General features: G+C 42.7%; 1 protein-coding gene across 2 annotated transcripts in view; it reads left to right on the top strand.

The window, feature by feature from the left end:
- The first annotated feature begins 223 nt into the window (after positions 1 to 223).
- LOC111147370 (oxysterol binding protein like 3) overlaps positions 224 to 27,840 on the top strand; it is a 175,113-nt gene continuing 147,496 nt past the window's right edge. For both annotated transcript variants that reach the window (XM_022503375.1, XM_022503374.1), the window contains exon 1: positions 224 to 293. The gene's annotated coding sequence lies outside the window, so the exon portion shown is untranslated. The remainder of the gene's footprint in view (positions 294 to 27,840) is intronic.

Raw genomic sequence — 27,840 nt, 5'->3', positions numbered from 1 at the left:
AGTACCGGGAACCGGCCGCGCGGCCGCAGCGCCTTCGAGCCAGGCAGCGCAGCGCAGGGGGGACCACAGCGCAAGGCGGCCGGTACGCGGCGCGGGCTCCGGCCCCGCTGTCCTTCCACGAGTGCCCGTCCCCGCCTCGGTCTCCTGCGGCTGGCACGGGGACTGTCTGCTGCGCCCTGGGGGGGGGGGGGGGGGACCGGAGAAGAGGGCTTTGCCTCCTCCCCGGTCTGTGGACGAAGCCCGGAGCCGCACACCAGAGAACTAGGCGGCGTCCCCGGCGGCGGAGCGTGCAGGTGAGCGCTGGGACGCCCGGCAGAATGGTTCTGGGGTGGTGGGGGCCAGGGGCGGTGCGCGCTCGCAAGGGCTGCGATGTGGGGGGCGCCACCAGTCGCCGTGCGAGCAGCGTCTGTCTCCTGTCGTCCAGGGAAGAACCGGCTCCTGGGGCAGCCCCGAGCAGGGGAGATGGCTATAGCGGCCGGCGCCAGGCTCCGGGGAAGTAGGACCGGGGTCCTGCTCTGAAGGGGACGGTTTGACCGGGACTGACGGTGAGAAGACGCCGAGCGCAGGAGCCTGAGTCCGGGCGCCCGAGGGTTGGGAGCGGAGAGGTTGTCCTGGGCAGCCAAGAGGCGCGGCGCCGGGGCGAGAGGCACAGGAAACCTGTGTAAACTGGGCCGAGCGCAAGGCTTTGCCACATCCGCGGGATGGGGCGTGCTTGCAGGCGCCCGCTCGCCTGCATCCCCTGGCTCGGATTGCCGGTTCTCCCCGCCAGGGGCACCCGCCCCTTGGGCGTCCCATCGCCCTAGGAAACGTTTGCAGCCTCTGGAGTCCCTGCAGGGCATTGTGGTAGATCGTCCAGATATTTATTTCTTACCGGGGCAAGCCGCCCTCCTTCGTTAATGCAACTTGCCGGCCACCTTGTGCACACTTGTACTCTTCCTTCTCCATCTCACAAAGCATCAGTCTCAGTCGGGACCCTGAGCTGCGGGGACTCTGAAGTTGTCGCTTTTGGCGTGTCTGGGAACTGTGCTAAGGTGCATCGGAGGCCCCCTCCATCACCCCCCTCCCTGATATTGCACTGACCCTCACAGTTTGAGAACTGGGTTGGGAGTTTATAAATATTTTAAGCTGCAGCTGCAAAAGAGATCCTAGCCTAACACAGGTAAAGATGTAGGCCTGACTTCTGATCATCCCCACTCTATATCTAAGCCTCATACAAGGTGAGGTTCCCCCTTCTGGCCAAGGGACACCAATCAGGCAGGCCTGGGCTGAAATGCACCCTAGCTAAATGACTATTTCAATTCTCCCCCTCACCCCCCAGCGTGCTGGCACTCACCGTTTTTGGTGTTCCTCATAGCACTCCTCTCTCTCAGAAATTATCTCCTTGGGCTGTTTACTGTCTGCCTTCCTCCACTAGAATGGAAGTTCCAGGAAAGCAAACACCTTATCTGTCAACAACAGTGCCTGACACACAATAGATATGCGAGAAAAAAATTATGAAATAAATAAGAACTTCTCTGTAAAATATGAAGAAAGGTGACTTCATACCTGGGTTTTATTTTCATGCTTATTTATCCGTTGTTTTTTTTTTTTTTTTTTCCTGTTGGGAAAATTAACAAATACCAGTAACTGCTATAGGTTGAGTACTTAATAAGAAATCGATATGTGCTAGAACTTTATATAGATTAGCTCATTAAACATTATCATAGTCTTGTTATTAGCTAGGTTTTTTTTTTTTTAAGATTTTATTTATTTGAGGGTGAGAGAGAGCATGAGGGGGAGAAGGTCAGAAGGAGAAGCAGACTCCCCATGGGGCAGGAAGCCTAATGCAGGACTTGATCCCCAGACTCTGGGATCATGACCAGAGCCAAAGGCAGTGGCTTAACCAGCTGAGCCACCCAGGCACCCCTATTAGCTAGGTATTTCTAAGCAGATGGGAAATTGAGGCTCTAGCAGGTTAGCCAATTTCCCCCAAGATTATCCTGGCAGAACTAAAATTCAAGTTCATTTTCTGTTGTGCTGGACCACTTCCAAGGAAGTAAAATATGGTTTTCACTATTATAACCAATAGACGTTTAGCCTTATTTGTAATAAAAACTATTGCTTAGTCAAAAGAATATTTGGTGCTTTATCATTATTGAGATACAGTTTCGATACTAGCTAGTAGTTACATTGTAGCTACACACTAGCAAGCTGCCCAACGTTGTGTTATCTCATTCAATCTTTACCATCTTATAGGCAGTGTTTTGAGGTTGTCTCCATTTTTCAGATCAAGAAACTGCAGCCTAGGTTCAAGAACTTGCCCCATCAATAGTAAATTGCTGAGCTTGATTTTGTTAATAGTCTTTCTGACTCTGAATCTTTAGCTCCTTCCACAATACGAAATCTCTCCTGCTCCCATAATTTAATTAGTTATTAACGATGGAGTCAATGATGCGTTAAAAGCATGTGAAGTTGGGCTGTAAATTTACCGCTGCTAGTATCAAGTGTCTAGTTGTATAGTTTTCTGAATTGTTGAGACTCTTATTGCCATTGATTTTTGTGGTTGAGTTTATGGTTTGTGGGCTTGGTAGATGGGGGACTTTTAATAAGGAGGAAAGGAAATAATTTCACTTACATTGAAACTTTTACCGAAATCTAAAGAGAAATTGGTTGGGTTTTACCCATTATGGTAAATGAATTCTGAATGCAGTAATGCTATATGCCTCTTAAGGAAAGTTCTGGAAAGCCAGCTAGTTGTTCTTTTTCCATATGTAGAACTGAGGAGAATCTGAAACCACAGCTAATTCTAAATGCTTCTGCAGCAGCCTTTTAGTAAAATAACTATGTTTCAGCTCTTTATATTCTTGTAGGAAACTGAGGGCAAGGAGAAGTTAAATAAGAATTTCATGTTTACCACCTAAAGGGCTAATGGCAAAATAGAGGTGGAAAGGAATTTGTGATCCTTTTTTCCCCCTACTTCTATTCCAGTTTTAGGGGGTAGTATAACGTTTTTCCCTTACACGAGGGTCTGAATAATCCAGTTTTATTTATAATGTGCTTTTTGGAAGTGCTATGTTTTTAAGTTGTTAATTCCATTTCAGGAGTACTCCAGGGAGGGTTGGGGAGCCCTCCAACCTAGAATACCCACAGAAGTAATGGGAGTGTGTGTACAAAGGAGGCTGGAAGCTATTCAGCTGAAAGAGCCTTCCATGGATAATTGAGAGTTGTTTGTAGTTCCCTGTGAATTTCTCTTCTGTCTGCATCTTATTCATCAGCTTTTGAGCTCTCTCATCTGGAAAATTCCCTCTTGAGTTCCCAATCACTAGTGTTCAGGCCACCCTCATGCATCCCCAGTTCTTGGCACTCTCCTCCTCAGCACCTTTCATATCGATCCTTTCCTGTTGCCCCTGCACCATGATCGCTACGGGGTCTTAGGGACTTCTGCACGCTGTGCTAACGTTATTTACAGGTGGATGCTCCTCCCTCAGGATCTCCTATACATTACAGTCAGGTGAATTCTTTAAGTGCTGTCATTATGTTGTTCAGAGTTCCTGAGTGGCTTATATAGTTAATAATAATTAATAAATTAATAAAAATTAATAAAATTAATAAAAGCAGTGCTGCCACACTTCTTGTGCCGTACTGTCCTGTGTGCTGTAGATGAGTTATTCCTTTAATCCTCAGAGCAACACCAGAATAGGCACTGTGATTATTTTTTAGGTACTGTCATTTTTAAAGATTTTATTTATTTATGAAGGAGAGAGGGAGAGAGGAAAAAAGCATGTGTTTGGAGGAGGGCCAGAGGGAGAGGGACAAGCAGACATCCCTCCTCCCCCACCGCCGGTGAGCCTGATGTGGGCCTCCATCCCACGACCCCGGGATCATGACCTGAGCCGAAGGCAGATGCATAACTGATTGAGCCACCCAGGTGCCCCGAGTAGGCACTATTTTTATACCCAGGTGAGGGTAGGATAAATAGTACTCCAGATGAGGCTGCTTTACAGCTAAGACTAGATGGATCTGAGACTGAAACCCCAGGTCCTTTCTGTCCCCATTTGAACCTGGAGCCCTTAGCCTAGAATCAGGATCTGGCAGCCTGGGCTCAGTGCCCACCTTCACCCTTCGTTCCCCAGTCCTGTGCACAGGCAGCCTGAACTTTCTTCAGCAATGGAGCATTTTGCCTTTGCGCCTACACTCCTGTTGCCTAGAAAGCTCTTTCACTCTCTCTTACTGTGAAAAACCCAAGTCTTTCAAGGCTGAACTCATAAGCCACTTCTGCCAGAATAATCTCCTTGAACTCAATCTCTTACAGCATTAAAAAAAAAAAAAAAAAAAAAAGTGTGAGTCCCCAGTTCAGTTTCTGACCTTTGAGTATGTGGATTTCTTTCTTTAGCACTCTGTTCCTTTCATTCCTCCCCCCAATTCTTTTTTTTTTTTAATATTTTATTTGTTTATTTGACAGACCGATCACAAGTAGGCAGAGGTGGGGGAAAGCAGGCTCCCCGCCGAGCAGAGAGCCCAATGTGGGGCTCGATCCCAGGACCCTGGGATCATGACCTGAGCTAAAGGCAGAGGCTTAACCCACTGAGCCACCCAGGCACCCCAGCACTTCATTCTTTTTATTGCCTACCACCTCCTCGATGTACTTAATACCATGTTTTATTTATCCATTTGCCCTTTGATGGGACTGGTCTTGCTTAGTAAAGCCTCCTTGAGTGGTCCTAATGTGCAGTCAGGAACTAAACCACAAGTCCCTTCAGTCTTGTTTATTGTCCTGTCTTGGGGCTAGAGCAGTGTTTGGCACAAGATAGATGTGTAAGAAACATGTGAGTGAAAGGAGCATTTTACTAAAAGTATAGCTCCTGTTACATCAGTGTCCTCAAACAATGTCATTAAGAAGTGATCCTTGTGGGGCACCTGGGTGGCTCAGTGGGTTAAAGCCTCTGCCTTCGGCTCAGGTCATGATCCCAGGTTTCTGGGATCGAGGCCTGCATCGGGCTCTCTGCTCAGCAGGGAGCCTGCTTCTCCCTCTCTCTGCCTGCCTCTCTGCCTACTTGTGATCTCTGTCTGTCAAATAAATAAATAAAATCTTAAAAAAAAAAAGCGATCCTTGTGATTGATTGATTAGATCCCAATCTGAGCAACTGTACAACTGCTAAAAAAGAAGATAAGAAAATTTGAACATGGATGCAATGTTACAATTCTTTAAGCATTTGCTTTGGAATAATCTGCAGTTAGGCAGGGAGTTTAGAGGGAACCAGTAGTGATGACTGAAGCTGGGTGATGAATTCATGGGGTTTTTTAATACTGTTCTCTATATTTGCTGTTGACTAGGGTGGCCATTGGCCATGTGTGGCTGCTGAGCACTTGAAATACAGGGAATCCTTATTGCAATGTGTGACAAGTGTAACATATAGGCTGAGTTTCGAAGAGGTAGTACGAAAAAGAACGTAAAATCATCTCAATTTTTGTTTCTATGTTTAAATGATGATAGTTTGGACATACTACAGTGATATATAATTAAAACCAATTTCACATGTTTCCTTTTACTTTTTTTAATTGGCTACTTAAAAATTAAAATTACATATATGGGACACATTACCTTTCTGTTGGGACACTGACTTTCAGTGTTCGGAAGTGCTGTATACTTTTACATCTATCTGAGATTTTTCAAAATAAGTTAAAATCAAAGACATTTGATTTTTTTTTTAGAAGTCCGAAGTAAAATATTTTTCATAAATGACCCCTCTTATAGGAAAAGATTGAGAAATATTGATTTGTTCGGAGATGAGTCTTTGTAGAAGCTTAATAGCAGATGGGCTTGCAATGTCATTCCTGGGCTTGCTTCACCTGTGTGGACATTTAAAACCTCTTTGACAATAAATGGAGTAGCAGCATGAGGGACTTGTTCCTTTAGTGATTTATCTGATTCTTTTGTTTTAAAGTTGATGAAATATTTCCCTCATCTTGGAAAAATAGAGAAAATGCAATGGTAATGTCATTGTTCTTACTCACGGTGTTTATACCCTGAAATTGAATTTTTCTGGACTTGATTTATAATCACTCTGCCTAAATCTGTTTGTTTGTGAGTCAGAATGCGATTGTTTCTAGGCTCCCCAAGACCCCTGGAATATGAGCAGAGTATGATGCTTAAATAATAATAAGTGGATTTATGGCTGAGAAGCACATTGCTTTCATATAAAATTTCTTTAGAGGAGCATTATGTCAGTTTCTGGATTTCTGTGTTTCCTCACAGAGAGTGGACCTGAATTGAAAAATAGCTTTAATGTAAGTAGAACAGAATCAAATTGCCACAAACAGCCCAAGAAATCATCAAAGGATCTGTAACTGTCCATATAAAATCAGATTCATTATTTTGTTTACTCTCTACAGTTAACATGTTAAAATCTGATTTTTTAAATGATGTGTGCATAGAGGCATCTGGTGGCTCACATGGTTAAGCATCTGCCTTCAGCTTAGGTCACAATCTCCACGTCCTAGGTTCGAGCCCCGTGTCAGCCTGTATCAGGGGAGTCTGCTTCCCCCTCTCCCTTTGCCTCTCCCCTTGCTTGTGCTGTCTCTTTCCCTCTCAAATGAATAAATAAAATCTTAAAAAAAAAAGTTTGTGTCAAACACTTTTCTCCATATAATGTTTCTCCACTTACATATTAAAATGTAGTACACATTGAAGATTCCCATACTTGTTTTTGTTCTTGATATCAAATACTGTAATACAAGAACTTCATAGTTTAACTTCTGTAAAACACATTTTTCTTTCCCAAATTGTTTGCGGTGGACAGTGATCTGAAATGTTTCAAAGCAAAAGCTACATAATATTATTTTTAAAATCTCACAAACATTATTAAACTTGAAGTAAATGCCTCCCTGGAATGAAAACTTGGGAGTGGGATTTCTGCTCTTATACATAAGAAGTATTTATTGAGGACGCACACTGTGTCAGGTGCCAGACTGTTTACTGGGGATATGGTAATGAATAGACAGATGTGGAACCTCCCTTCAAGAGGCTTACAGTTTAGATAGGGAAGGGAGATATTACACAGTCACAGAGAATTCGTTAGTTACAGTGGGGCTTTGTGGCTCAAAGGGAACCGAGTCTGAATTGTAATTGGGACTCTGGGGAGAAAAGTTCCATTTTTCTGTAGGTCATGATTCAGGCTGCTGATTGTCTAACGAAGGAGGAGAAAGAGAACGGGGCTGGGAATCCTCAGAGGATAACCGAAGCAAAACCCTGCCCTATTTGTGTCTGTTTGCTGCTTGCGTTGCGGGAAGGGAGGCCAGGTGGAACTGAGTGGGAAGAGGGATTCAGTGTTTCTTTTGAACTTTTGAATTGCTTTCTATGATGCTACACAGGTTTATTTGCTACTGGGAATTGAATCCGAAGTTGAGTTTTTACCGCCTTTGTAACTGAAATTGAATGAGATAAAACAACCTGTTTTCTAGCATAGCCACGAAAGGAGCTGAAAATCACTTGCTGGTTCTAATTCCAAAGTAGCTCATTGTCTAGTAGCTGAGATGCCGTGAGTCTGGGGTATTTGAAGGCCTCCAAGAATATAGGGAAGACCCACTTGGGTTTTTCTCATGGGTTCAGAGCTGCTTCAAGCAGAGTTCTAGTGCATATGGGATTAACTAAGGTGTCCTTTGGAGCCTGTTGGCGTCCTTAGGGAATGGGGAGCCATGCTGCCTTGAAAGGCAGTGATGATAATTACCAAGTAATGGAAACAGCAGTGGCAGCTAGTAACAGAAGCCATTGCTGGGTGCCACAGACCCCTTAGATCTTTGGATAACTTGGGAGGTGGCTGTCATCATCTCAGTTTGCCAGTGACCAAACTGAAGCTGGGGAGCCATTACTGATTCTTTGGTTGTCCAGCACCTACTCACCCTTCCTGATTTCCATTTGAGGAATCACTTCTTTGCATCTGGTTTGCTGAGACCAGAACAAGGGCTCCATTCTCTTGGACCCCGGGTGGCCCTGTGAGCCAGGCTGGACTCTGGGTCCAATGCCAAGGGCCGTGGAGATTCTGCTGCTGAGGGTGTGTCCTGACTAGACCATGCCTGTCTGTGCCACATGGTTGTGGTCTGGCTTCCATTCCTGTGCAGCTGTGCCAGGGCTTGCCTCTCAGCTCCTCCTAATTCCTTAAGCCGGTTGTGGTGAGCAAAATGGAGACTCTCATGTCAAGGAGAATGTGTCATCAATGAGGCAAGCAGTTAAAGGTACTGCAGATAGAAGATACCTCTGCTACCCATGTCAGCTGACTCCCTGGAACTGATAAGGAACTGAACCAGAGGAGGCCTACTGGGACAGAGACACATTAAATCCCATGAAAAGGGGAGGATTGGGACGCCTGGGTAGCTCAGTCGGTTAAGTGGTTAAGCATCTGCCTTCAGCTTAGGGCCCTGGAACTGAGCCCTACATCTGGTCTCTGCTCAGCAGGAAGCCTGCGTCTCCTTCTCCCTCTGTTTGCTACTCCCCCTGCTTATGTCCCCCCTCTGTAATAAATAAAAGTCTTTAAAAAAGTGGGGGGCATCAAGCTGTCAGACTCTCCAGACCTGACCCCTCTATGTCTAACCATGTGAAAAAGGCAGCTGCCAGTAAGGCTCACCGGATTGATCTCAGCAGAATGGATCCTTCCTGCTTGAACATAAGAAGCAGTAACTGCGGAGAGCTGACCCAGACCAGACCAGAGCCAGGCCTTATCTCAGCTGCATGCCCACAGACTGACTGCATGTTTGCTTTCTTAACTTCCTACACCCCTCTGTTATGTGCTTGTTGTGTGGCCTGTCTTATGTTCTGCTCTGTGTGCTGTGTAAGAAGCCAAGTTTAATCACATGGTGAAATGTCACTGAGTTTGGAATCCTGAACTTGCTTTAGAATTAGGATTAACTTTGCATTATGACTAAATAAAGCTGGCTTTAGAAAGACAACTCGTGTGTGTGACTTCCTAGTGTGCTCATTACACTGGTGTTTTTCCAAAATATTGTTTTGGGGTTTCACTTGCCAAGTTGGTTTCTTTGACTTCCTTGACTTTGACTTCCTCTTCCTCTCAGAGAACCCCTGGTTGTCATAGGCCTGGAGAGGCTTAGGTAGTTTACTGAGAGTCACAGAGGGAAAAAGTGAACCAGCATGCAATCTGATCATTCTGCTTCTCCTGTCAGGCCCTTGACCAGAGGGCCCCTCGGTGTGGGGAGAGCCCTGGACTGGGAGCCAGAGAATCAGCAGATGGGTGCCATCCCAGCAGTGTCTCTGCCTCTGTGGCCGTGGGCCATTCACCACCTTTTTAGGCCCAACTGGGAGGACAGGATGAGATTTACCTATATCTAAATAATACCAGCTTACGAAGATTTCCTCCCCCATGAGATTTTTGGACCTATGTTTCTAAAGGCCTTCAGTTTGAGGTTTGAAGTGTGGTCTGAGACAGTGGTTTTCAAAGTGGGTTCCAGGATTTGCTGTGTCAGCATTCCCTGGGAACTCATTAGAAATGCAGATTCTTGGGCCTTCCCCCAGACCTGCTGAATCTTCTAATTCTCTACCAGTGGGCCCAGCAATCCGAATTTTTGTAAGCCCTTTGGGTGATTCTGATGCACCCAAAGGCATTTTCATTTCATTAAAAACAATTTATTGCATCTAAGGGGCTACCTAGAAGCAGGGAGCATGAAAAAATTGGTACAGCGCTGCTCTCAGGGGACAATCATTCCAGGAGGCAGATATAAAGGCACAATTGTGAGAGATAAGAAGGGGTGGGTGCCCGCTGGGAACACGGTATTGCCCGGTTGGAGGAGCATGGAGGCACTTTCGCAGAGAAGTGGATATTTGAGCCAAGCCTCAAAGGATGCATAGAGTGAAGGACGGGAACAGAGGGCTAGGTAGAAAGCACATCCTACAGCGAATGCAGGGTGAGTCAGGGCCGTAGCATTTTGAGGAATGAGGAAACTTCCAGAGTGATGATAAGAATGGTTTTAAATGGGGAAAGTGAAAGGATATGAGAACAGAGAGGGGTCCTGAATCCCCAAGAGGGTTTGGACTTTATTCTGTAGACAGTGAATACAGAGGGGACATAGCAGGAGCCCTCTTAGAGGAAGTATCCTAGTGCTGGTGGAGAAGGTCCGAGGTTCGGAACATAAGCACGGCGAGCCTGACCTGGGGTGGTGACAATGGAGAAGAAAGGAGAAAGACAACTCAGAAATACTGGAAGGTTAGAATGACAGCTCCTAAGTATTCTAGTGATCTGGGCAGGGGCAGGGGGTGTGGGGGCATTGAGGGAGAAGGCAAAGATGATTCTGTGGGAGATAATAACCGGCGTTGGTACCAACAGGTATAAAAGTTGGAGCCTTACGGGGCGCCTGGGTGGCTCAGTGGGTTAAAGCCTCTGTCTTCGGCTCAGGTCATGATCCCAGAGTACTGGGATCGAGCTTCGCATTGGGCTCTCTGCTCCGTGGAGAGCCTGCTTCCTCCTCTCTCTCTGCCTGCCTCTCCGCCTACTTGAGAAAAAAAAAAAAAAAAAAAGTTGGAGCCTTACATCATACCTTCCAGAAAGATAAATTTCACATGGATTGAAACTTTTAAGACAGTAGGCAACAAATCAGGGCTTTTGTTTTTGTTTTTGCTTTTCCAGAGAACTGGTTGATAAACATTTACTGGTACCCACTGTGGATCATACATATAAAGTATCTTTTGAAGCATGCACAAGAGGTTGGTAATGTCAGATTCCCCAAGAAAGGGAGAGTGGTGGGAAAAGGACAGGTGTGCTCAGGATTGAAATTGTACCTCTTGAGTTTTGTTCCACATCAGTGTGTTATTGTGCAGTAAATATTAAAGCAAACACATGAAGGAACTTTAGAGTTTCAGGCATACATGACGGTGTTATTTAAGGTGCCATGAATACTCTAAGGGAAAATAGGAAGATGGAATAGATTTTAGGGAAAAGGAAAGCTTTTGGGTTTGAACATGCTGAGCTTGAGGTGTCAGGCTAGCATCACTGGAAATGCCTAGTGGGTAACTCAGAGGAGAGGGCGAGGCTGGCAATCACCTCTGTGAGTCAGCCAGTCCTGGCGAAATTGTGGCAGTTGAGGTTTCCAAGGGAGGCCCAACCTGTACAACCTTCTGGGTGGGTCTCCGGAGAGAAGGTGGGGGGATAGATGCATGTGGTCCTTTGAGGAAGGCCGGCTAAGAGGTCGGTCGGGGAAGGGCAGCTTGTCCTAAGATGGGAGGACCATATACTGATAATAGTAGTAGCTTCCTTTAATGGATTATCTACAAAAAGTGAGGCAGTCTTCTCAGTTCTTTTTGAAAGAACATTACTTAATTTCCTTCTTGCAGCCACCCAATGGTGGTAGCAGCGGGACTGTTACTTCCCAGATTGCCAGTGAACGCAGGTGAGTAATTCCAAAGAATAAACTAGGAGAGAGCTTCTGGTGCAGGGGAGATGCGAACAGAGCAGGACCTTGAAATGTGGTAAGATTGTAAAGATCAAGACATTTTAGGCCAAGGGGATGTTGAGCAAGGGCTGGAAGAGGTGCTGTCTGATGTAGCTGGAGGGTAGCGATTCCGGAGAGCTTGAGGGCAGGGCTGTACGCCGGCCTCTGTAGCTGGGAGCCACAGAATGTTGTAAAAATTGGAATATACTTTCATCAGTGTAAATGCTCTCTTACTGGAGAAGTTACTTGGTGTTCCTTGGTGGGGAGGAGGGTTGGTGGGAGACAGGAGAAGTTATGGTAAAACTTCAAGCTGGATCATGTTGGTGGCTCTAAGGACAGGTGTTTGGGGTCCCTGCAGACTGGAAGTGTGGGGCTAGTACCAGCTCGCTCTTAGTCGGTTTTCTGACTCTCGGTCAGTTTGCCTATGGGATGGCATATCGTTTATCTTTTTTCTTTCATCTGTCAGTAAATTATGGGCTACAGCCTCTATATTCGAGGAGGCTGTTGATGGGGAATAAGGGAAGTGGAAGTGAATGAAGAGAAGGATTATTGGCCGGCATATATTTTTACGCCAATGTTTTATTTATGAGCTGTGCTGAGATATCGTCTTCCTGTCTCACTCAAGACTCAAGCAGTCGTGCCTCTGTTCTTCAGAGAGACTCTGTGTCGGCAATTTTTTTTTACCTTGTCAATGTACATGTACACAGACAGCGTACAGTTTGCCCTAATTAGGTGTTTCACTCCATCTTTTTCAAGCCCCATCCTGTCTGATGTTTACTGTATGCATATCCTTAGGAATAATGCCAGTATTGAGTCAGAAAGGAAAGGGGTGGCAGCTGTGGCCTAAACGTGGTTCAGAGGAAGGATTGCATGGGCTTCTTGGTGCAGACCTGCTAAGGAGCTGTACTCCTGACTTGCAATTCCTGTTTTTCTAGTAGCATTCCAGTTGGTTTGTTACTTTCAGTGCTGCACCATTTGTTCCTGGTTTAAGGGCCTGGAAATCTCTTTGGTTCTCTTGCATCCCAAGGTTTTATTTTCACAGGTGTTTGCAGATAAGCGTGGATGGGTGTCTGCCTTTTCTGATACACAGATTAAGACACCTTGTCTGACGAAGGCCTGAGACCAAAAGGACAGAATGTTGGAATCTGGGTATTGGTAAACTGTTTGGCGGAATGGTCCTGAGGGGTGCCCTGATTTCCCTCATTGCTAAGAACTTGACAGATTAGTTGGGCCAAATAAAGCCATGTTCTTGTGTCTTGCTCTAGCTACTTAGCTCACACTGATGCTTAGCATATCATGGCCTTGTGCACCTCCCTGCAGCTAGTACTGTGTCTCCTCCACACTGTCAGAGGAGTTGTGGGAGAATTGCCTAGGAGTCAGTAGAGGTGAAGGGGACTCTGGAGGAGATGGAGCCACGGGTTTGCTAATGGGGAAGGAAGCCAGCTAGAGGAATGTGGCCCATTTGATTGGGACTCACAGTTATCCCTGAGATTTGTCATTTTCTCTGGGGCGATGGTTCCAAGCTCCAGCAGCTCCAGAATGATCTGCAGGGCCTGTTCAAACACAGCTTGCTGATCCATGGGCCCTAGAGTTTCTGATATAGTGGATCTGTGGTGGGGCTCGAGATTGTGCATTTCTAACAGGTTCTCAGGTGATGCTGGTGCTGCTGGCACTGGGACCCCTTTGAAAATCCAAACATTGGTTCAGTAGGCAGAAGACTGAGTCTTGACAGCCCGGAGTCTGCTCTGACTTGGGAAAGGACCGGAGAATTCTGGTTATCATCATGGCTAGGTTATCATAACCACCATAATTTGTAGGGTATTTCCACATTTCTAAATCACATTGATCTACTTTGCTTCTCACAACAAAATAACACTGTGAGGTAGGCAGGAAAGGTATTAACCTTGTTGCATAGTTGGAGAAAATCTGACTGCGGACCTTGGCTAAGGTGAGTCACTTACCCAAGGGGCAAATTGCAGAACTGAGACTGTGTCTAGATTTTCTCATTGTAGCTGTCGTTGTCCTTATAGTTTCACTAGCCTTTACTGCTGGCGAAAAGCTTAGAGATGAGCTGCTCTGAGAATGCTCAGACTTTGTTTTAATCACCCTCCCGACTCCAAAATAGCTTTTCATTTTAGAACAGTTTTAGATTTCCCGAAAACTTGTAAAGATACTAGAGTTCCCTATGTCTCACACTCAGTTTCCCCTATAGTTACTATCTTACACAAAGAAGGTTCATTTGTCTCAGTTAATGAACCAACACTAATACATTATTATTAACCAAAGTCTCTACTTCATCCCGACTTCCTTGGTTTTTACTTAATACATTTTGCTATTCCAGGATCCCTTGTTTTTTGTTTTTGTTTTTTTTTAAAGATTTTATTTATTTATTTGACAGAGCGATCACAAGTAGGCAGAGAGTCAGGCAGAGAGAGAGGGGGAAGCAGGCTCCCTGCTGAGCAGAGAGCCCAATGCGGGGCTCGATCCCAGGACACTGAGATCATGACCTGAGCCAAAGGCAGCGGCTTAATCCACTGAGCCACCCAGGCACCCCAGGATCCCTTGTTTTTGATGACCTTGACAATTTTGAGGTAGGCTGGTTGGCCATTTTGTAGAATGGCCCTCAGTTTGGATTCGTCTGGTGTTTTTCTCATGACTAGACTAGGGTTATGTGTTTTGGGGAGAAAGATAACAGAGTTGAAGTGCCATTCTCCTCACACTAGACTGAGGGTACGTACTGCCAACATGATTTATCACTCTCCATGTGACCTTGGTCAGCCACTTGAGGTGCTGTTTGTCAGGTGTCTCCATTGTGAAATTACTCTTTCCCCAACCCACTTGTGCAGGCCACACCTAAGGAATGGGGGGTTGCATTTACCTCCTTGAGGTTGGAATAGCTACATACATTATTTGGTGTTTTCTGCATGTTGGGTTTGTCTATCCCTCATTTATTGATTTTTTTCAGTTAATATTTATATCTGTGGGTTCATGGATGTTTATTTTATGTTTTGGGTTATGATCCAGTAATGCTTTATTTTGTTGCTGTAATTGTACCGGTTTTGGCTGGTAGGTGCACTTCCAGTTGGTTCCTCTGTTCTTTTGACCTAAGCCCATCATTGTCGATTTTTTTTTAGGATGTTCTTACTTTCTGGAGCTACAAGTTGCTCTAGATTCATCATATATAATTCCTGTGTCAGCCCTAGAACGGTGGTTTTTTTTTTTTTTTTTTTTGAGATTTTTTTTATTTGTTTTTCAGAGATTACAAGTAGGCAGAGAGGTTCGTAGGAAGAGAGGGGGAAGCAGGCTCCCTGCCAAGCAGAGAGCCCAACGCGGGGCTCGATCCCAGCACCCTGAGATCATGACCTGAGCTGAAGGCAGAGGCTTAACCCACTGAGCCACCCAGGTGCCTCTAGAATAGTGTTTTTAATGTTGGTCTTGATCCACTAAATTGATTTTATCATCTGCTACCTAAGTCACTACCCACAGTGAAAACACGGACCCATTTCTGCCCATCATGTGTTAAAAATGAGGACATCAGCATCTTAAAAGGTGAGATGGCTCACCCAAGTAGTTGAGTAGTTGGTAGTAAAGCTGGTGCCAGGACCAGCTCCAGGTCCTCTAGATTTCTAGGCCCGGGTCTTTTCTATCATTTTCTGTTGGCAACTTCTGCCATTCGGAACCTAGGTCAGCATTCTCCCACCTTACCACTTTAACCACTGAGCCACCCAGGCGCCCCAATACCCAACTTTTGTAGCAACATGGACGGGACCGGAAGAGATTATGCTGAGTGAAATAAGTCAAGCAGAGAGAGTCAGTTATCATATGGTTTCACTTATTTGTGGAGCATAACAAATAGCATGGAGGACAAGGGGAGTTAGAGAGGAGAAGGGAGTTGGGGGAAATTGGAAGGGGAGGTGAACCATGAGAGACTATGGACTCTGAAAAACAATCTGAGGGGTTTGAAGGGGCGGGGGGTGGGAGGTTGGGGGAACCAGGTGGTGGGTATTAGAGAGGGCACGGATTGCATGGAGCACTGGGTGTGGTGCAAAAACAATGAATACTGTTATGCTGAAAATAAATAAAAAAACATAATGGATGTCCATTTATAGTGTTGTGAACACTCGGGGTAAATGCTTGTTGGATAAGTAAATGCTCAGCTCTTATGCTCTTTATTCATTTGTTTATTTAGTCCCTTCCCAAGCTACTCATTTATTTCATGGACTTGTGAGTTCTTTTAGAGAGACCCCCCTAATCATTCCTTGATTAATGTCCGGACTTGACTGCTAGCCCTTGTTAAGCCTTCAGCAAACACTTTTCTTGCTGTAAATGCTAATTGCAAGGCGAATTTCAGCTAGTCACGGCTAGATGATGGTGATCCTTTCTTTGAACCTGTTTAACCATGTCAGTGTTCAACAATTTATGATTGGTTTTGGCTGAATGGTCAGCATAGATGCCTTTAATAAATCTGCTTTGCTATCGGGGGGAAGGGAGGTAACGTCTGATCTTTTTCCTTTGATGCTATTTCTAGCTCAGATCATTGGTAGTTAATTTTAATCCTTCCTTCTGTAAGGGGAGACCAGTTTTTATTTTTTATTATTACATGAGCCAAGAATTATTTCCCAGGTTTAAGAAAAAAATTCACCTGCAAGTTTGATTATTCCAATCTCTTGCTTCTTTTCCTTGTTGCTACCTGCTTTCTGCAAATTTCACTGCTTATTAACACCTTTGCCTGAAGGCAGATAAGATAGGATCAAGGAGTCTCTGTAATTAAAACTTTAACAGCATCCTGTCTTTTTTCTTGTTTCCTCCTGTAGGGGCTACCTCCTTGGCAATGTTTCTGTGCAAAACCAGTTTGTACATTGACCAACACCAATGGTGACGGATTATCTATGAATTTCAGTTGATCATCTTTCTCCTGTCTCTTACAACAGGAATTTGAACGTTGGCTGCAAAATCATTCCCTCTGGGAGTTGCCTGGACTTCAGATCTTTTTCTTTGCCTTCTTAAGCTCTATTGAGATCAAGTTAAATATGAGAGTAATGTCAAGTTCAAAAGAGCGTTAATGTTAGGGTCTGTTCATCAGTCTTGGAGGGGGTATTATTTTTATACTTCACAGCCAAATGGAAAAGGTATTTTGAAAAATGTCTTCAGGGGTGTCTGGGTGGTTCAGTTGATTAAGCATCTGACTCTTGGTTTCAGCTCAGGTCATGATCTTGGGGTCGTGAGATCGAGCCCCAAATCGGGCTCCATGCTCAATGTGGAGTCTGCTTGAGACTCTCTCTCCCTGTTCCTCTGCCCCACCCGTCCCTCAAATAAATAAACCTTTACCAAAAAAATCTGTTCTCATTCACACAGATAATTGCGTTTACTCTACCTTTATTTTTTTTATTTCCTTGTTTGTTTGGAGCACTGCTTGACCAGGTCAGTGCCATCAGTTTTTTAACTTCCATTTTGAATCTCTTTGTATCTGGGTTATGGTCAGGATTCACAAAAACTGTTTTGATGAGATTTCTCATTCATATATATATGCATATGTATGTATGTGTGTACACACACACACACACACACACACTCTACGTAAGCAGGGCAGGCCTTTGTATTATGAGAGTATTTTTAAAACACTAATGAAATGGAAGGGTTTGTGTTTCATTTCCCTTGGCCTTCCTCTATTCAGACACCTGCATTTGCCATTAATTACTACTCCCATGGTACTCTTTCTTTGTCTGTTGTGCAGTGTTTTAAAATAATACTGGAAGGGAAGCAAGGTTTTGAGGCACATCACTGCACTGGAATAAACAGTTTTGTTTTCTTTTTTTCCTTAGGAGCTCCACAGAAGGCTCCTGTAAGAGTAATAGCTATTTTTGTACATTTTAAGGAGGTTCTATTTCTTTTCATCTTTTCTGCAATCTTTGCTTATTCCATATAGCTGATCACCTTGGTCACCTCAATTCTTCTTTTCTTTTTTCCCCTCAATCAAACAAGCCTGAGTACCATTCACGGCTCCTGCATTGTTTCGGAAATAGAATTGCTCTTGCTGGGATCTCTTTTTTAATCGTAGGCTCTTGGGTTAAACCAATGCACATTAGTTGGGTTTGCAAGTGGCAGATAATCACCATGATATATGTATATTTTTTTAAGATTTTATTTATTTGACAGATCACAAGTAGGCAGAGAGGCAGGCAGAGAGAGAGAGGAGGAAGCAGGCTCCCCGCTGAGCAGAGAGCCCGATGCGGGGCTCGATCCCAGGATCCTGGGATCACGACCTGAGCTGAAGGCAGGGGCTTTAACCCACTGAGCCACCCAGGTGCCCCAATCACCATGATATTTTAAAAAGCATTTATACATGAAGGGTATTTAAAAAGAAATATATTCCCTTTTGGAGGTTTAGCCTATTGCTTTTATTTTATATAAACTTTTTTATTGAAGTATGCTATATGTGCAGAAAATTATATAGAGCACAAATGTATACTTTAATGAGTTTGCATAAGATGAACACATCTGTGTAACCAGCATCCAGGTGAAAAACAGAATATTACTGGATTCTTACAAGTCCCCCTCATTTATCCCCCATCCCTATCCCTATCCCACAAGGCTCTCTTAATTTTTAACACTGTCAGATTAGCTTTGCCTGTTTCTGGAATTTACATAAATGGGATCGTATAGACGCTTTGGGTGTGTGAGATTCATTCATGTTTTGATGCGAAGTTGCAGTTCACTCATTCCTGTTGCTATTAGAATTTCACTGTGTGACTGTACCAGAAATTTACTTATCTATTCTTTTGATAAGATTTGGGTTTTCCCCATTTTAGACTGTTATGATTAATGCTGCTGTGAACATTCTTAGGTGAGCAGCATGTGTGCTTTTTGCTGGCTGTCTCTATCTAGATAATTAACTATCTATTTCTAGGTTACAAGGTTGGCATATGTGTATCTTTAGTTGATTTCTCCAAACAGCTCTCTAAAATGGCTGTACTAATTTACATTTCCTCCAGCGGTATATGAGACTTCTAGTTGACCTATATCCATGCTTGACATTCTCTTTTTCATTTCAGCTGTTCTGATGGTTGTTTAATGGTGTCTTGTGATTTTTAGATTACATTTCGTTGACTAGTAGTCAATCCTCTTTTTGTGGGTTTATTGGGAATTAACATATTGCTTTAAAAATACTTTGATCTTACTTATTACATTGTTCGGTCATTTAAGTCATAGGATTTTAGTGTTAAAACAAACAAACATTAAACAAAAAAAGGATTTATTACCATTTATTGTGATATGACCTTCTCGGCCTAAGAACAAGTTCCCAGATCTCTATTTTATTATGCCCATCACTAGATTTACAGTGTTGTTTTGGAAGGTTGAGGACACACATACAATTAGAAATTCACAGTTTCTGAGGTGCTTGGGTGGCTCAGTCAGTTAAGCATCTGACTGTTGCTTTTGGCTCTAGTCATGATCTCAGGGTCCTGAGGTCGAGCCCCTAGCTGGGCTCTCTCTGTGCTTCTCTCCCTCTGGCTCCCCATCCTCCCAACACCCGCGTGCAAGGGCTCTCTTTCTCTCTCTAAAATAAATCTTAAAAAAAAAATTCAGTTTCTATTTCTACTTTAGCCTTTTGTCCCACATTAATTGAGTGAATATGTTGGTTATCATAGGGGATGGTAAGTTGGAGAATTTGGTTTTATACTTTATGAAGCTCTAAAAATGTGCCCTGGGCTCCCCAAGGAAGGAGGGAATAAGTCCTATGAGAGGAATACAGTATGGAACATTTCGTAAACATCGAAATACCTTTGAAGTTGACTGTCCAAAAAATTTTGTGAGTGGAGCTAGAAGGAATGGGTCTTTACCCAAATGTGGCCCATTTGGGGATAGCAAGCAGCTCAGAGTGGCTGGGTCTTAGGATGTGCAGAGGGATACAGAGGAAGAAAGTTAAAGGGAGCAAAATAAATTTTCTTAATATTCAGAGAGCGACTACTGATAAGTAAAGGACCAAAAACAATTCATTAGAAAAAGCAAATTAAAACACTGTTTTTCACTGACCTGTTGGCTGAGATTTAACAACAATGTTTGACAAGAGATTTTATTGACAAATGTGTGGAGAAATTGTCTCCATTTATGGCTGGAAGGAGAATAAATTGCTATAAACTTTTATGGAAGGCAATCTGGCAGTCTTTTTCAAAGTTAAAAATGTGTATACTTTTTGACGCAGCAATTCCCTTTTGGAAGTGTATCTTACAAATATGTTTATACATGAGCAAAAGGCTATAACAATAAAAGATGGGAGATAACCTGTATGTGGGAGATGGGAAAGTAAAATCATGGTTCCTCCACTTGATGACTTCCCGAGCAGCCAGTGAAAAGAATGGGGGAGCTCTCTATTGATAGATGGAAATGAAACAATCCCCAGGATGTATTGTTCAATTGGAAAAAAAGGTGTGTAGTGGCAAATAGTATGATAGCTTTTATGTGAAAATTGGGGGAAAATGTACATGCATCTGAAAAGTAAATAAATTGATTTTATTAGTTGCTCCCTGACAGGGGAATTAGGTGGTTGGTGGGAAGGAATGGGAGACTTTTCACTGTATAGCCTTTGGCAACTTCAGAATTCTGAATTCTGTGAATGTATTACCTACTAAAAACAAGTAAAATTATTCCCCCTGACCCCCTCCCCCAAATAGGAAGTGAGATCACACAGGACTTTAAATTGCAGTCTAACAACTGAATTTTTGTGCAGTTTGTTAGCATTTATAAATTTCTTTCACATGTATTCCTTCTTTTCATTTTTATAATAACCAAGTGAAGAAGCAGAATTTGTTTTTGTTCTGGAAATGAGAAACCTTAGGCTAAGGTATTTTAAGCAATTTTCATAAAATCTTCTAGTGGCTGATACTAGATTTGGGACGAGCAAGTGTATTGTTTAAGAGAAATCATTTACTAGAATTTTAATAAATGGGCAAAAGCAAAATGTGAGTGTAGTTTCAGACAGAATGAATATGTTCTGAATGATAGTAGTTGAAGCTGTGATTTGAGAATTTATTAGCAATTTTTATCTGTATCCACTGTTAGCACTGTGATCCGATCTCAGCACTTCAATCTAGATTAGAGCTGGGTCTCAAACTACCCCTGGGCGAAAAAGTTGAAATTCATTAAGAAAGAGGTGGTTGAAAGCTTGATAACACTTTGTTTAATGCAGCCTGTGGATTTGTTTGTTTTGGGGAGTCTGGAAGCGTAATCTCATTTTATTGATGGGAAGGATTTGTTTCTCACAAACCTTAACTGATGATGGTAAATTTTGTGTGCTTGTGTCTGTTCTGCCATGATCTTGGCAAAGACCACATGAGCAAATTATGTTGCTTCAGCTGGATTGGGTCCCTTCCTTTCAAAGTATTTTTTTAAATAAGATTTTATTTATTTATTTGAGAGAGAGAATGAGCATGCACAGCATGAGTATGGTAGAGGCAGAGGAAGAAGCAGGCTCTCCGCTGAGAGGAGAGTCCAATGTGGGGCCCTATCCCAGGACCTTGGGATCATGATCTGAGCAGAAGGCAGATGCTTAATCGACTGAGCCACCCAGGTGCCCATTCAGAGTATTAAATTCCTCTTTTATCAGAAAAAAAGGGTCTATTCAAGTAAGTGTAAAGACTGAAACTTTCTAGAATGGCTTGAGAACCAGTTCCTACCCACTTGGTCTTACTTGACCTTCACAGCACCAGGTCAGGCAAAAGGCTATGGGGACACGACTCATTCCAGTCATACCTATAAGCAGTTAGAACATGCTGTTGAGTGTTTAATATTGGAGGCTTGAGTGGGGGGAGGCACCGATGAGGAGAGAAAAATATTTGAAAGGACATGCTCAAGATCTCACTATTTCAGTTAATGGAGCCAACCACGAACTCAGGAACCAGAAATTCAGCAGAACAAAGAGAATTTATCTTCAAAAGCAATTTCATCACCAAAAGAACTAGACTGAGAGGAAAGTAATGGCTAAGAGGGGAAAGAATTTTTTAAAAGTAGAGGAACAAAACAATATATACTCATTGAAGAAATAAAATTTGGATAATAAAGTGAAATTATGCAAGTAGCTTAAAAACATTTGGGAAAACCAAACAATGTAGAAAAAAAGGCCAGATTCACAAGGAAGAATACAAAACAATCTACAAATTTTGAGTCTAACAATAAGACCAAGTTTATAAACAGAAACACCCCCTATGAGAAACATATGCATCCTGTGTACCAAATAAAGATGAAAGAAGATGCTTATTTGCTAGTTAAGGAAGATGAGAAAAAGGGAACGCATACCCTGGTGTTTTACTCTTCATTGCTTCACAACAGCAAGAACATGGAATGGGTGGGTGGGAAATAAAGCCAGAGGAAACTGATGACTTTTTTTTAAAATTAGTTATAATCTAAATTCACAGATGAAATGCAACAGAGGTTTATAATAGTTATTATTGGATGGTGGAATTACAGGTGCTATCAGTGTGTGCTTTTCAATAATTTTCTGTGTTGTCTAAAATCTCTAAGTGTGATGAATATGTATTACTTTTCTTAGTCACAGAAAAGAGTGAGTTTAACCTAAAGCCTAAGAGGTTTTGTTGAGATAAGAAATTTCCTTTATTGCAGACTTTAGGACTGGGGAAGATTACGGTCCCTACACCCTCTGTCCTCACTCTTGTTACAGGGACTCCCTGGTCTCTGCCCCTGTCTGAGGCCATCCACCTGTACATGGGTCCCCAACATCTCTTGCTTATTCAGAGGCTTTGCGCTGTGAATGGATCCCCTCTCTCCCGAACTATCAATTTCTCTATCACCTAGATTATTCCCATGAAGCTCTAAATGTACAAAACATATCCTGAATCCAGTCCCTTCTCACCAGCTCCTCCCTGCTCTGAGCCATCATCATCTCACCTTTGGTCGGCACTAGTGTCCTAACTGGCCTCTGTTTTTCCTTCCTACCCCAGCAGCCCGTCCTCCACACGGTAGCCTGTGCGAGTCTAGGATGGAAGCCCCATGAGGCACGAACTCCATGTCTTGTCCACCGTGTCCCCAGAGCCAGAAAATTTGACAGTACATTGCAGGTGCTCAGTATATTTTTGTTGTTGAAATCAATGAATCCCTGAATGACGTGGTGGTGCCATCTTATGGGTTTGTTTTTTTTGTTTTTTGAGGGTTTTTTGGCCTTCTTAATGGGGAACTAATTGGTAAATTAATGTGCTACTGTCTTTAAGCAAATTCATGAGTAACTGCACTGGAACAATGTATTTATTCAAAAATAATTTTGGGGGAGCCTCTTCTGGGCCAGATACCATTCAAGTGCTGGGGTTATGTATAGCAGTGAACAAAATAAAGTCCCTGTTCTTATGAAACTTCTGGTGATCAAAGGACGTCATGGGTTTTTGAGGTAATGATTATGGAGGGGATGATTACATTGTCCTTATTTGCCCAGTTGCTTCATCCTTGACTCTATCCCCTTTAGTACCATCGGCAAGAACCCTTGGCCAGAGGGACCATTTATCAGACCTGGTGTGATATTTCTTATGCTTTAAGAAAAAATCCTTTCAGAGTGTCTTCTGCCCTTATAATTTTTAAGTAATACGATTTGGCTACTACAGTCCTGCTAAACATTTCTAGGTTTGAATTGAAAGAGAATGTGTCAATGCAGAATGATTTTTGTGTGTTTATGGTCAAAGTTTTCAGTTCTTTTTACTGTGCTATTTGGACAGAACCTAAGTTTGTCCGCAGACGGTGCGGTGAGAAGGATTGCAGGACTCTTCTTTGGACCCCACTCCCCCCTACACTTTTTTCCTGATCTGTGTGAGAACACTGGCCAGCAGCATTGACTGATAATGGCTGGAACAGTGAGAGTGCTGTTTGTCTAAATGCCTTCTTTGGAGCAGACATGCCTAGGTGAAGTGGGTCTGTAGGGAATGTGTTTATATGAATTCAAGTGGTGTAACGTGATTCTCGGTGTAAGAGTAGCTGTAAAGACTTTCATAATTATATGGAAATTGAAAGCTATTTTGGTTTGATGCCTTACCTTGAGGCTGGAAGATTTTGACACACTTATGGAGAAAGGCTTAAAAAATAACAGTCTGTGTCGGTACAGAGAATAAATAATAACTTCATGAAAGAACAATCCAAAATGTTTGATTGGAAAGACTTTTCATCACTTAATAAAGCAACTGGTTTATTCCTGGGATTCAGGATGCTGTTTTTGGCTTGAGTGACTGTCTAATTGGACATCATAGCTCCTTTGTTTGCCTACATGAAAACTGTAGTCGTGGGGGAAGGTAGTGAAATACAATGAAAGAGAAAGAAAGTTCTTGAGTAGAAAAAAGCTTCATGTGATTTACTGGGGCTGTTACCCCAGTGTTACTCAGACCCTTTCTCTGAGTATGTTTTAAGGCCTGCCCGAATGCTGGAGTGTGTGTTTCAGGCTGTCCATCACTGTTGTTATGTTGATTAGCATGAAGGTGACTTTCTTCACGAAGTGATTTAACACTTTGAGCAAGAGTTATCTCGGGCTACATGTGGTATCCTTCTAGCTCATGCCATTGAGCGTGTAAGGTGGTGCCAGATGGCAGTGACCGTTTATAAAGAGCCTCAACTGTGCCTTCACCTAAAGCAATATGCAGTTTTCTTTCATTCATGCAACATTTCCTGAGCATCTGTTATGCCAGGTCCTAAAATAGGGAGTGGAGGTAAACCTGCAGCTTCTGTCCACAGCCGTGAAGTACTTAATCAGTGGCACAGTCCAACTGCTGTTTATCATGCTTCATCCTTTCTCTGTTAGTCTCTTTGGCTTTCATATGGAGAATAATAAGCCCTCAATTAATAAACTTCTATTTAAGACGATGATTGAAAATCTGGTCATAATTTAGCAGGCAGGCTATACTTTAATAAGAGGCATTAAAACTCTAGCTCTGAGCAACCTTTCCTACAGGGATAGGAAATTAGAACCTGCTGGTATAATTCTCCCTGAAAGAAACTCCAGAGAAGAGTTGCCTGGTTTGAAGAGATACGGGCAGACTCCTTGGCAGAGCCGGGGATTGGTTGAGTGTTGGGAATTGAGCTGGAGATGGGTCCCTAAAACAATTAGAATGATGACATAAAACTACTCAAGAGAGGGAAAGTTTTCACCTTTTAAGGTGGTATTATGTTTGAAATAGCCCAGAATTATTTTGGGTGAGATGGAGTAGGGGAAAGGGAATTTTGTGTGTGTGTGTGTGTGTGTGTGTGTGTGTGTGTGTGTGTGTTTTAGATCCGGGAACACTGACGGTACTCTTATTTATAAATTTAGTTAATGATTTGCAGATTTTAAGGCCAGGGAATCCTGGAAATTACTTAACCATAACCTCGTTAGGGTTGATGTAATACATAGAATTAAGAATGTTGTAGAATTTTGTCTATAAATATACTTCTTCCTGGCATGCATTATATTGAACGAGATGAAAAATTTTAATACCTAGTCTCTTGAGATGGCTCATGTGAGGCTTTCCTTATCAGTAAAGCAACACCAAAAATTTCACCCGATTTCACGTATTAAGGATGTTAAAAATAATTTTTCAAACATGGAAGATTAGAACTTAACCTTCTGAAGTTTCAGTCTTCTATCATGCATTATACTGAGTGACAAAGAAGACACAAGGTGGACCTAGATACACAGCTGTACAGTTAGTGGTTACATGACATTGGGCAGATAAGAGTCTGTCTATGGGCCTCAGTTTCCCTGCCCCTAAAATAAAAGGCTGACCTCCTGATGTTTTACTTAGCTTCCTAAATTCCTTTCCTTAATCTTGTGATTCTTGATCCCAACCCAAATCAAATATTAGTCTTTTTCATAGAATTTTGTGCCTCATTCTGGTACCTGGGTAGTTCAAGTGCCTCTTGACTACTGCATTCTAACGATATCCATGTCTGAGCTTTCTTTTCCAAGCTTGGAAGAATGGGAGGAGGACCCTCCACATTCACTAATATTCTTCCTTTTAGTTATTTGGTGATATCCACTTATTAGTATCCCCAAGAAGTGTTGCAGTCAACAACACAAAAGCTCTCTACAGTCTTATTCGTGCTTGAATAACATGATTCCCTTTTATGTTTTAAGAAAACAAAAACAGTTGAGGTGTTGCTGGAAGTGTTTACTCATTCAAACCGAAAGACGTACTGTGGGTGTTATGTCTGATTTCTGAGAGCTTTTGCAGCAGGTTGGTGTCTAGAGTGTTTTGTCTCTGTTTATTTGTATTTGTTTAGACAGAGATTAATAAAGAGCTTTTCTTGCAAACCATGAGGATGATTAATACATGTTTCTCCCCTGTGGTTCTTTTTGTCAGCCCTTACATGGAAGAAAGAAGTTAAAGAGTATTGTTTCTTTCAGCTCAACTCTTACGTCTTTACCAGTAAACTAGGGAATTTGGGGAAAAGAGAAAAACAGAACATGGGCAATAATAAGGTTTAGGTCATAAACACTAATAGTCTTCTGGCTTTTGTAAACAATTTTTTTTCCTGCCTCTAAAACTGTTTTTTGTTTTTGTATCCACATTTATAGTCATGGACTATAGGTATTTCTTTAATATTACTGTATGACCTTTTTGGTTTGCATTTACTTTTCATTTCGTTTCTTTTGACCAGAAGTCCTATGAAATTAAATACAAATCCTCTGTGCACAATTGAAAAAATAATTATGTGTACTTTTTTACTTGGATAAATAGTTCATTTGTTTGTTTCTTCCTTTTTTTCCTTCTTCTTTTTTTTTTTTTTAAAGATTTTATTTATTTGACAGAGACCACAGGTAGGCAGAGAGGCAGGCAGAGAGAGAGGAGGAAGCAGGTTCCCTGCTGAGCAGAGAGCCCGATGTGGGGCTTGATCCCAGGACCCTGGGATCATGACCTGAGCCGAAGGCAGAGGCTTTAACCCACTGAGCCACCCAGGCGTCCCCTTTCTTTCCTTTTATAAAAGAGTTGCTTTTCTTTAAAAACACTTTTATTTTTAAGAAACTTGAAAAAAGATCACTTAAGGATCCACTTTTGTCAAGCCATGAAAGATTTTTACATAAGATTTTGATTGCTTTCTTTGACAGTCAATTTCCACAATCTCAGATTTCTTCATTTCTCTCCTCTCCACTTTCTTGTCCCTGATGCCACAATTATCAGTAATCAGAGTTAGGAAGCTCAGTCTCCCTCCTGCCCTCCTTCCCTCCCTTCTTTCCTAGAGCTGTTAAGGTTTACTGTCTTAAAAACCTTTTTTTTTTTTTTTTTTTTTTTTTTTAAAAAGAGAAAACCCCCCCAAGGGGGGGGGGGTGGGGGGGTGGGGGGGGGGGGGGGCGTTGGGAGCAGAGGGAGAGGGAAAATCTTAAGCAGGCTCCACACCCAGCACAGAGCTGATGCAGGGCTCCATCTCATGGTCCTGAGATCACGACCTGAGCCAAAATCAACCAGTTTAACTGACCAAGCCACCCAGGAGCACCACCCCACCTCCTGGCAACTTTTAAATATGGAATATAGTATTATTAACTCAGTCACCATGCTGTATATTACATTCCCAGGACTTACTTATTTTATAACTGGAAGTTTGTATCTTTTGACCCCCTTTACTCATTTTGCCCACCCCCAACCCCCACTTCTGGCAGCTGCCAATCTGTGTGCTATGAATTAAATTCTCCTTCCTTCCTTCCTTCCTTCCTCTCTTGCTCCCTCCCTTCCTCTTGCTTTCTCTTTCTTTCTAGATTCCACATGTGAGTGAGATCATACAGTATTTGCCTTTCTCTATCTGACTTATTTCACTTAGCATTATAACCTCCAAGTCCACCTGTGTTGTCACACATGGCAAGATTTCCTATTTTTATAGCTGAATGATATTCCATTGTATATAAATATCACAACTTTTAAAATCCACTCATCCAACAGTGAGCACTTAGGGTGTTTCCATATCTTTGCTATTGTAAATAATGCAGCAGTCACCATGGGGATGAAGATAGCTTTTTGAGGTCATGTTGTGATTTTCGTTGGATAAATCCCAGATGTGGAATTGCTGAATCATGTGGTAGTTCCGTTTTTAACTTTTTGAGGAACCTCCGTACTATTATCCACGGTGGCTGTACCAACTGACATTCCCACCAGTAGTGCACAGGCTTCCCTTCTCTTCATGGCCTTGCCAATGCTTGTTTCTTGTTTTGATGATCGCCATTCTAACAGGTGTGAAGTGCTGTCTCATTTTGGTTTTGATTTACATTTGCCTGATGATTAGTGACACTGAGCCTCTTTTCATCTGCCTGTTGGTCATTTGTATATCTTCTTTTGAAAAATGTCCATTCAGATCCTGTGCCCATTTTTAGTCAGATTGGTGTTTTTGCTATTGAGTTGCACGAGTGCTTTATATATTTTGGTTATTGACTCCTTATGAGATACATGATTTGCAAGTTTCAAGAGAATCCATTTA

Source organism: Enhydra lutris, unplaced genomic scaffold (assembly GCF_002288905.1).
Source record: "Enhydra lutris kenyoni isolate GAN:26980312 unplaced genomic scaffold, ASM228890v2 scaffoldscaffold16, whole genome shotgun sequence".
Taxonomy (NCBI): domain Eukaryota; kingdom Metazoa; phylum Chordata; class Mammalia; order Carnivora; family Mustelidae; genus Enhydra; species Enhydra lutris.
Note: the sequence above shows the minus strand (reverse complement) of the source record. Positions and strands in the feature narration are given on the sequence as shown.